Source organism: Talpa occidentalis, unplaced genomic scaffold (assembly GCF_014898055.3).
Source record: "Talpa occidentalis isolate TD23 unplaced genomic scaffold, MPIMG_talOcc4v2.1 talOcc4.12, whole genome shotgun sequence".
NCBI lineage: Eukaryota > Metazoa > Chordata > Mammalia > Eulipotyphla > Talpidae > Talpa > Talpa occidentalis.
This window is the reverse complement of record NW_023601212.1, coordinates 21,269,273-21,278,558: the sequence shown is the minus strand read 5'-3', so window position 1 is coordinate 21,278,558 and position 9,286 is coordinate 21,269,273. Positions and strand designations below refer to the sequence as shown.

The 9,286-nt window shown below is 38.6% G+C and overlaps 1 long non-coding RNA gene across 5 annotated transcripts in view; it reads left to right on the top strand.

Annotated features, from left to right (window-relative positions):
• LOC119240779 (uncharacterized) overlaps positions 1 to 9,286 on the top strand; it is a 274,220-nt gene that overhangs the window by 200,347 nt on the left and 64,587 nt on the right. For all 5 annotated transcript variants that reach the window (XR_008551061.1, XR_008551060.1, XR_005124193.2 and 2 more), the window contains 2 exons: positions 1,918 to 2,004; positions 2,386 to 2,470. This is a non-coding gene — a long non-coding RNA (uncharacterized LOC119240779). The remainder of the gene's footprint in view (positions 1 to 1,917; positions 2,005 to 2,385; positions 2,471 to 9,286) is intronic.

Below are 9,286 nucleotides of genomic sequence, written 5' to 3'. Positions count from 1 at the left end.
AGAGGGAGCTGCAGCTATTGAGATGCTTCCTCTTGAGCTGATCTGCAGCCTGTGAGGCAAAGGTCTTTCTGTTTCAGCTGAACTTAGTTTCTTGAGTGCTGGGTACTGCTTCTGGTAACATGGTGAAGGTTCCAGGCTCTTTTGTACTTTTCCCACAGAAGAATCCCATTGCCACACAGCCAAGGTTCTAAAGACTCTTTGACGTGTTAGGTGTCTTTCATGTCACAGGCTCCAAACGACATCATCTCCAATTCTTCCCCAAGACACCCCAACCTCCACTCCGTTGGTAGCTTTCAAATCTAACGTGGAATACTTTCTCAAGATCAAAATGCATCTTTGAATAGATGTGTTCATGCTGATGGGCATCTGGGTAGTTCTGTGCAGCCTGAAGTTCATTTACATTCAAAACAGGACAGACATGATTTTTGTAAAATATATGTATCTCCTGTCTCCATGTCAGTATTGGGGTCATCGATACTTTTAAAACTGTAATTCTTTTCAAAACCTTCCTGGCTTTATTAACAGTATAGCTAGAGAGGAAGCTGTAGGCTAGCATCATTGTTTGCCTTTGAAAAAGGAAGAAAAGTTGTCATCTTGAGCAAACTTAACTACTTTCAAAAGTGAAAGTAGGTCCTTAGCCAGCTGCACTCCAAACAACTTGTTACTGGTAACCTCTTTCTCTTCTGTTTCATGGGGTGCGTCAAAAGAAAATTTGCCTCCAAATTCTTGCTCTTAAATAGCTGATCTCTGCTGTACATCTGTTGTAAGTGAACATTTTTTTAAGTTAAAAATAAGGCCCACTACTCCAATGATCTGAGGGCAGCCTTTGTTTGCTTCTAATCTGTCTTACTCTCTCATGCCCTTACTTCTGTCTTTGCTCTGGATTCCACCTAGCCATGAGTTCATTGTTCATTTTGCATAAAATATTTATTTTCTTAATACAGGGAGTGTGTGGTAGGAAGATTATAAGCATTCATTTCTAATTTTCCCTTTGCCTGAAAGGAACACAAAAAGCATGGTGTTGCTTTGCCAGTCTCCTCTCTCGCCACTCCCCACTGGCCACTTTTTCCTGGGTGAAGAAGAATTAATTCTACCTAAACTAGCTGGCAGGTGAGAGGTGCTCCCACGCTGGGGTCTGGAACCCTTGCAGGGAGATGCAGGTGGATAAAGTGGGGTGACTTGTGGAACTGGTAAATTACTTGTGGGGCAGTAATTGCTGGATGTGCCTCTTTTGTTGAAGTGATTGGATCGTTCTACAAAAATAAACAAACCACCACTAAAGGCTACAGAGGGTGAGAGCAAAAGAGATCAGGAATATTGAAAAATCATAGACGACCTTTCTTTCCTGCTCCATGATGTCAGGGTGATCAAAGATCTGAATACTCTCTCTCTCCCTCTCCCTCTCTCCCTCCCTCCCTCCTCCTGCTTCCCTACCTCCTCTCTTCAGCCCCCCCCCCTCTTTGTTACTCTTTTGTTTCTTTTCCTTACTCAGTCTCTTATTTCTTTTTCTCTCTCTCCCCTCCCTCTCCTTCATGAAAAGTTGTCCAGTTGAATTACTCTATCCTTTGGGACAGAGGAAGTCTGCTGAGATTCTGAACAGAAGGTACATCTTCACACAAAAAACAGGAGGGTGGAAAGCAGAAATCTTCCTGTCGGTGTCTTCCTGCAGACATCACTGTGGATTTGGTGTTCAGGTTCACAACCAGGCAAAACTCAGATATATTTTCCCTTTTGCAAGCAGCTGCATGGTGAGTTTGCCTTCCATTAGTAAAGGAACAATGAAGGACAAGCAAACCTTGTGTCTAAAACATGGGCAGTGACAGAATGTTGGAATAGAAGCCAGGAATCCTGCTGTGGTAGAAGGGGGATAGACTCAATGAATCCACCACAATCAGACATTTCACTTCTTTTTAACAGCCCATCAACAAAAAGGAATAATGACTCCCAAATCATTTCCGAATATGAAAGTTGAAAAGATGTCTCGACGATGCTTCGTCATGCCAGGTAATGACTGCCCAACTTGATTATGCCATAACCATTCTTACTTATTGATAGTCTATCTCTTAATCATGCTTAGTTTGGTATAAAACATTGGAATCTGGAAGTATTCCGAGACTTCACATTCTGATTTGATGATTTTTCTGGTAAAATCATTCTCAAGGCCCATCGGTAGCCAGGGAAATTCCAGAACAAATTCGAAAGTTTCTTATTTGCAGAATCTTTCTGTCGTGTATAGTTCTGGAAATGAAGTAAATATAATGCTTCCCAGTGCTTTTCCAGAATTACCTTTATTTCAGTTTAGCTTTACAAAGGAATCAGATGACCAAAAGAAACCAAGAAACAGACAGAGAATCCTGATCCATTGACAATTATTTTATTTTCCAGACCCAGGCGAATGGGTGCGGATTTTGGCCTAACAAGATAGCAGCGGGTTTAAAAAAATAGGACTCTTAAGAAGTTCCTTTTGCAGGTAATGGTATTTTCCTATCATTTCCCTAAACCTTCCATTTCCTCAAGATTTGGGGGGTACACATGAATGATTTCATTTAATGATGAAGAATAACTGCATTTTACACTGGAGTTTCTTGAACACAGCAACCAGTTTTGTAACATTGACAGTCAATAAGTAGAGACTTGGGACATTCCAGTCTGTGGCCTCCAGAAAATTATTTGAAAGTTATTGTACCAGTGCTTACTTCCTTTGGACAGTAACTTAGGCAGAACTCATTTGAAATCACCAAGTACTCTTCTTTAACTCTGTGGCTATCTTGGGGAATTGAATTTTAAAATGTAAATATTAGAGGATTGTCTCTAAAAAGTCTACAATGTGGTCTGAATTCCTGGAAGAGAGGGCTGGGCTGACACACATGGCATACCAACCCCGAGGCTTGGACTCTAGTCCTAGATTGATGAACCTCCTTGGCATTTTATGGAACTGTCCCCAGACCTGTCCAGTGACTGAGTGAGATTTGAAACAGCTGTCATGTTATAGGTAGTTTCCATTTAGTGTTATTAAAGGACTTTGTGCCATTAAAATATTTACTAACATAAATAATACGTTTGCTTGATAAATTACCTGGTGTTCACCATTGCTTGCTGACATCAGTCTGTATTTTCCAACTTCATTATTAGTATTACTACTGCCAAGAGAGCCCCACACAATCTTACATAATAAAGGAAGTCAAGATTTCCACTGAATAGAACCCCCATTTTCCTCCTCAACACAAAGGAGATTTTTTTAAGGGATTCAACTAACATTGTAGGGAAAATGTCTATTCCCAAACAAACCATTCTTTTTTTTTTTAATAATAAATTTTATTTTTATATTCCCCCATACAACTGCACGTGCCCCATTCTGACCCCAATCCCTCCCCTCCCGGCCCCCACCCCCCAAAAAGTGTCTCTGGTTCATAGTTTTTTGTTGATTTTGATTTTCACTTTCTTATAGTTATTCATTTTCCTGATCCCTTATTTAAGTTTTCTAGATTCCTGCTATGAGTGAGACCGTCCAGTATTTTTCTTTTTCTTTTTGGCTTATTTCGCTGAGCATGATCCCTTCCAGCGCCATCCATGTTGCTGCAAATTGCATGTGTTTATCTTTTTTGAATGCTGAGTAATATTCCATGGTATATATGTACCACGTCTTCTTGATCCAGTCATCTATTTTTGGGCATTTGGGCTGTTTCCAAAGCTTAGCTATTGTAAACAGTGCTGCTATAAACATAGGGGTGCAGGTGTTCTTTGGAATTGATGCTTCTGTGTCCTTTGGGTAAATACCTAGGAGTGGAATTGCTGGATCATATGGAAGCTCTATGTTTAGTAGGTCCAGAAATCTCCACACAGCTCTCCATAGTGGACAAACCATTCTTTTACTAGGTCATTGTTTGATCCTCTTTCTTCTTTCTTTTTCTGTAGCCTATGTATCCTCTGGTTTCTATTTAACTTTCAAAAACTAAAACTGTGAATTGGAAGCTAACACTCAAACTCTTTAAAATGAGTAACTTCTCCCTGTCCTGTATTTGCCAAAAAAAGGACAATTGCTACTAATTGAAACACAGTATGGTGCAACTTATGAGGTGCAACTTATGGTGCAACTTCAAATACTAGATGTAACACTTTGAAAGACTTTCCTCCATTGCTAACACATGTTGCATTATGTCTTTTTAATTAACATGATCCTAATGATTAGTTCTCATCACTTTAGGAACCTGAACCTATCCTTTTCCATTTTAATAAGAGCTTTTCTGTCACACACGTTAGAGCAATCCTTAGAGGTATTCAAAGTGCCCATCCTTAAATACCTCTGGCCCTGTGCCTTTGTCGGAGAGATCAAAGAAAGACACTTGGAGTTAATTTTAAAATCCTTTCTTTTAGAAAGGAAATGAGCATTTTTTAATAAAGATCATTTTGAGGTGACTGATTTCAATCTTGCTTATTTCCACATGGTATTGTTTCTTTGGATCTAAACATCAAGCTCCAGAACAGCAACCAAATACTTGGTTTTGGCAACCTTTAAAGCACCAGAAGGTTCCCAGCAATGGAGCCACAGCACGGTCATGATGAAACAGGCAGAAAGTGAAGTGTCTATAAATGGTGTCTTCTCTGTTCCTGTTGGTCCTACTTTTGGTTTCTCATTCTCTTGCTTTCACCTGTTCGGTTGTACACCAAAGGGCCTGCTGTTTGCTCTGAATAAGCCCTAACTTTTAGATGTCTTTCGTATTTTTAGGAGAGCCTCCCAGATTTTTTTAAAGATTTATTTATGCATGAAAGAACTGGGGTACAGGTCAGAGATGTGGAGGGTGAGAGGATTCACCAGAGACAGAGTGGGGAGAAGAACAGGTGGATTGACTGAAATACACTGCTGAGCAGAGCAGTGGGTGAGACGGGAGAGCTCTGCTGTGCCATGTAGGTTAGCTCCCTGGCTAGGGATCAAACTTATGCTGCAGTGGCTGCCAGTAGCTTCATAGTGCTGAGACTCAACCCCTTGCATCACCAGGGAGGCCCAAGCCTCCAAGATTCTTGATAAAGAAGTGTATGTTCATATTTTGACACAAAGGAGGTAATTTTTTTGAGAACCAGGATTTATAGTCATTGCTTACAAAAATAAACACTATTTCCTAGGCCCAGCAAAGGGATAGATGTGTTTGTTTTTCCCAACATGTATGGGGGATACTATTTCACTTCTCATCTACATCCTTGAAGCACTAATGCTTAAGACTGTACCTTCAATAAAGTTTGCAAGAGGAGCCAAAAATGTAAGTTTATCTTATTGGATGTGCACTTCTTAGATGTGGAACATGCGTTTTAACAAAAGGATGTTATGTTGACATAAATGAAATCCCTTTTTTAGTTGACATAATATTGGCTCACATGGTTGTATATGACCAAAAGGTATAGAATCTCCCTCTTCAGGTGTTGTTACCACACCACAGTCCACCAGGACACTCATAGTTCCACTATGGAAACAGATTATTCCCATACCCTTGACCTGTTTGGGGAAAAGACTTATACATTTTTTTTCTCATTCAAATTTTATAAGCTGTACCTGGATTTCCTCAGTATTGGTGGTTGGATGAATAGTGATGGTGGGAGTGAAGGTAGGATGGAAACAAAAATAAAGACATTTTTGGAAAATGAATCTTTCAATTTAATGTAATTGGAAATCTCCTGTAGAATAGTTTTCAAAAAATACTTAGGAACCTGCTGGTAGCTTATTCCAGTTGTTTTCCAAAATACAAATGGAAAAGGAAAATGTTACCATCCTTTTTCATGTAATTATAGGTATTTAAAAGAATGAACTTGCTGTGTTTCTCTTCTCTCTTCTCTCCTCTCTCTCTCTCTCTCTCTCTCTCTCTCTCTTTCTCTCTTTCTCACTCTCTCTCTCTAATTTAAAGAATTTTCCTTATTCTGCTCATTTACTGTACTGGTATTACTTTGTCCAGATCGTGTGTTAAGGACTGAATAAAGAGACCTCCATATTATTAAACATATGACGAGGTTTACCTGTGGGGGAAGTGAACACAAAGGAAGGTGTGTGGGGAAGAACAGATGAGATGCTGCTTAACTTTTGCTATTTCAAGAACAGAATGAAGTCTTTCCATCTCTAGCAAAAAACAAAACAAAATAAAATACAACACAGAATGGCAGACTCTACAGTTGGACTAATGGTTTTAACGTTTTGTTTTCAGACATGTCAAACCCCCACACGAGAGAAGATACTGAGGCCTGTTGCCACAAACCCGTAGATCCGAACTTGTGCTGATAGGCCACACAAGCTTGTGTCTATGGGTCTGTGTCTGTTAGGCAATCTCACAGACGGAGGGCTTTGCCTGTGTGCGCTCAGTACACTTCAAATCCTCTCAACTCCTTAGTTTTCTTCAAGAGTGGTAGAAATGGACAGAGGGTTGATGTGGAGGAAGGAGACCTTTCCTTCTGAAATGGATGAGGTGCTTAAATGAGTAATTTCTAGATTTGCCTTCAGTTCCCTTAGCTGTTCTAACTTCTCAGCTCTCCAATTCAGAGACTGAGTTACAGGTGAGGCAGCCAGAATCTGGGTGATTTAGACAACACAATGTTGAGGGACAAATGACTAGATGGGTAAACAAGGGTTTGTTTTGTTTTTTTTTATTTATAAGCCTAATTGTTTTCAAAATTATTGTGATTTTTTTTTTTTTTTGCAAAGTGACAGAGATTTATTTACAAATCTGTAAACAAAGCCCATTTCATCCTGCTTTGGGTTGTATCTGATGGCAATTCTTCCTTATCCATTGTCCTCCCAATAAGGTCAAATCAGTCCTTACCAGACAAGATGGATGAGGGGAATGGACATGCTTAACTATTTATACTTTTATAAATACCCAGTATTGTAAGAAGAGGAACTTAGAAAAGAAATAGCCTGTTTTGATCCAACTTAGATTTGGCCAGAGCTGTTTTAAAGTTTTCACCATGTTTAAAAGGCTGGAATGAAAATAATTTTATCCCTTTGCCTCTTAAATGTCACCATTGTGCCAGGCATGGAAAGCCAAACTCACTGCAGATCAAAGGAAGACCAGCTATATTTGTCTCTTTCTGACCATGTGAGCTAAAGAGTCTGTAAACAGAACTCAGGGTGAAAAGTTGGTCAGATTTGGTTAACTCCTAAACTTTGCATTCCCCTTTGCTCAAACATAGTATTGGGAATTCCCTTAATAGTGTGTGTGTGTGTGTGTGTGTGTGTGTGTGTGTGTAGCCTTTCCTAGCAAAAAGAGTTGACATGAAGTCATTATTGAGTCAACACTGGCAACAAATTTCAAAATCAAATATCTACTTTTATTTCATTTATTTATTTTAAATGCTCTCTCCTCTTAAGGGCCACACACAAATCAGGGATAGCTGGAACTTTTCTTCCACCAGTTATAGAAAAACAAAGTTGTGTATGTTGGGATTAGAAAGACCAGATATAGATCACACATGTTTAAAGGGCAGAATATCCAATGCTGCCTATGCTACAGGCATCTTGCTGTGTGTGCATGTTTCCTTTGCATTTGTCCTGCATATCACTGGGGAAGAGGGAATCTCAGCTTCCAGCTTGCCAAGAAATCATGCTTTAATATGGAGTGATGCATCCAGAAGAGAAAGACCATCCCTGTTGGTGTGTATCATGGATTATTTGTCCAAGACCTTTATCCACCCTCTAAGTAAACAATCCACTTGGTTGGTTTTGCATGTCTCTTTGAAGTGGTTGACTCAGAATGGATAAGCGGCTAGCAAATTAAACTTGTACCTTCCCTGGATAAACACTTATGTTTGATAAAGGCGAAATCACGTCTCTACTCATCATCCCTTTAACCTGCTGGTAAGTGTGTCCCAGAGGGACCAAAGGGTTCATGAATCCAAGGGGATGTTGAGCTGCATAGATTGGCAGGGACAGTACTAGGTATTTTAAAGGTATTTTATTTTTAAAGGTATTTTATTTTTAACTCATTATCCCAAGAAAAATGATTACATACAGCAGTCAACCTTTCAAAGTTTCTAAAAGACCTAAGACATTTTTATTTGATTCACCTGGCTAGAAAATATCCTAGTGGAAAGCCCAAAACCTCTGGACACTGGCCAAAAGAAACAGGATATTAAATATTTTACATGATGATGAAATTCGGTATTTTTCCATTCTTCCATGTTCATGAATGAATGGTTCTGTAGCTATTAAGTATTTCTTTGGACTCCCTCAGAGTGGGCCAAGTATTCTACAGGAAACTGCAAAAAGTAAAATAATTTCAGGTTTACCCAGAAATAGTCTAAAATATATATTTCAGTAGCTATGAGGTGCATAGGGCTGTGAAGAGAATAGTATAAAACAAACTAATTTTAATTTTATTTAAATTCTCAAGTCCTCACTATCAAAATACATTTACTAAGCTGGAACTTCAGGATATAGTTTAGATTTGGTTTTTTATTTCAAACGGTGAAAAAATATTTCTAATTTTGAGAATTGTACTTGATAAAGTAATTCACTCCTGAACACCAGAGCTTGGTGGAGTTGCAGAACTGATATTTAACTTTGAAAGAGTTTCTTGTTTGTATTTCAAAATTAATAAGTGATTTTTCTCTGTAAGGTAAGAAAATGGTATGTTTAGGATAGAATTAACTCTGAATTTTAAGTTAATATGCTTTCTTATTTTTTAATGCACTAACCAAATCATTCCCAAATATTTGTTAGGTCTTCTGGTTCCTGCTTTGCTGGTTATGATATTTAACCTCAGCTAATGTGGCTTAGACACTCTAATTAAGATTTTAAAAACCTCTTGTGCCTGTGATAGTGCTGAAATTTTGCAGAAGTCAATATGAATGACCTCTCAAAGATCCTCAAAGATATATTAACACCTAACATGATGTTTAATAAAGTATGCATTGGAGAAAAACCACTTATTTCTTATGGTGTAGCTATCTGAGTAGAAAAACTAAGTTTCATTCTCTCTCATTCATCCAGCAAACCTTTCTGAATGCTTACTGTGTGTTCAGCACTTTTCTAAAGGAAGAAGAGATGACTCTTGACTTCAAGAAACTGATTATCTGGTCAAGAGCCTCTTTGTGGAATTGCATGTCAGCCATATTGACACATGTTTTAATGAATCACATGTTTTAATCATAGCATTTGTCCAACTTCCAAATACCTAATCAAATACAGAATATGGTGATTAATGGGGAGTCCTTGCCTTTACCTAATCTCAGACACTTATAACATTGTTTGAGTTTATCCTCATTCAATTTGGGGGAATTGCTGCTGGTAGCACTTAAAACCTCAATA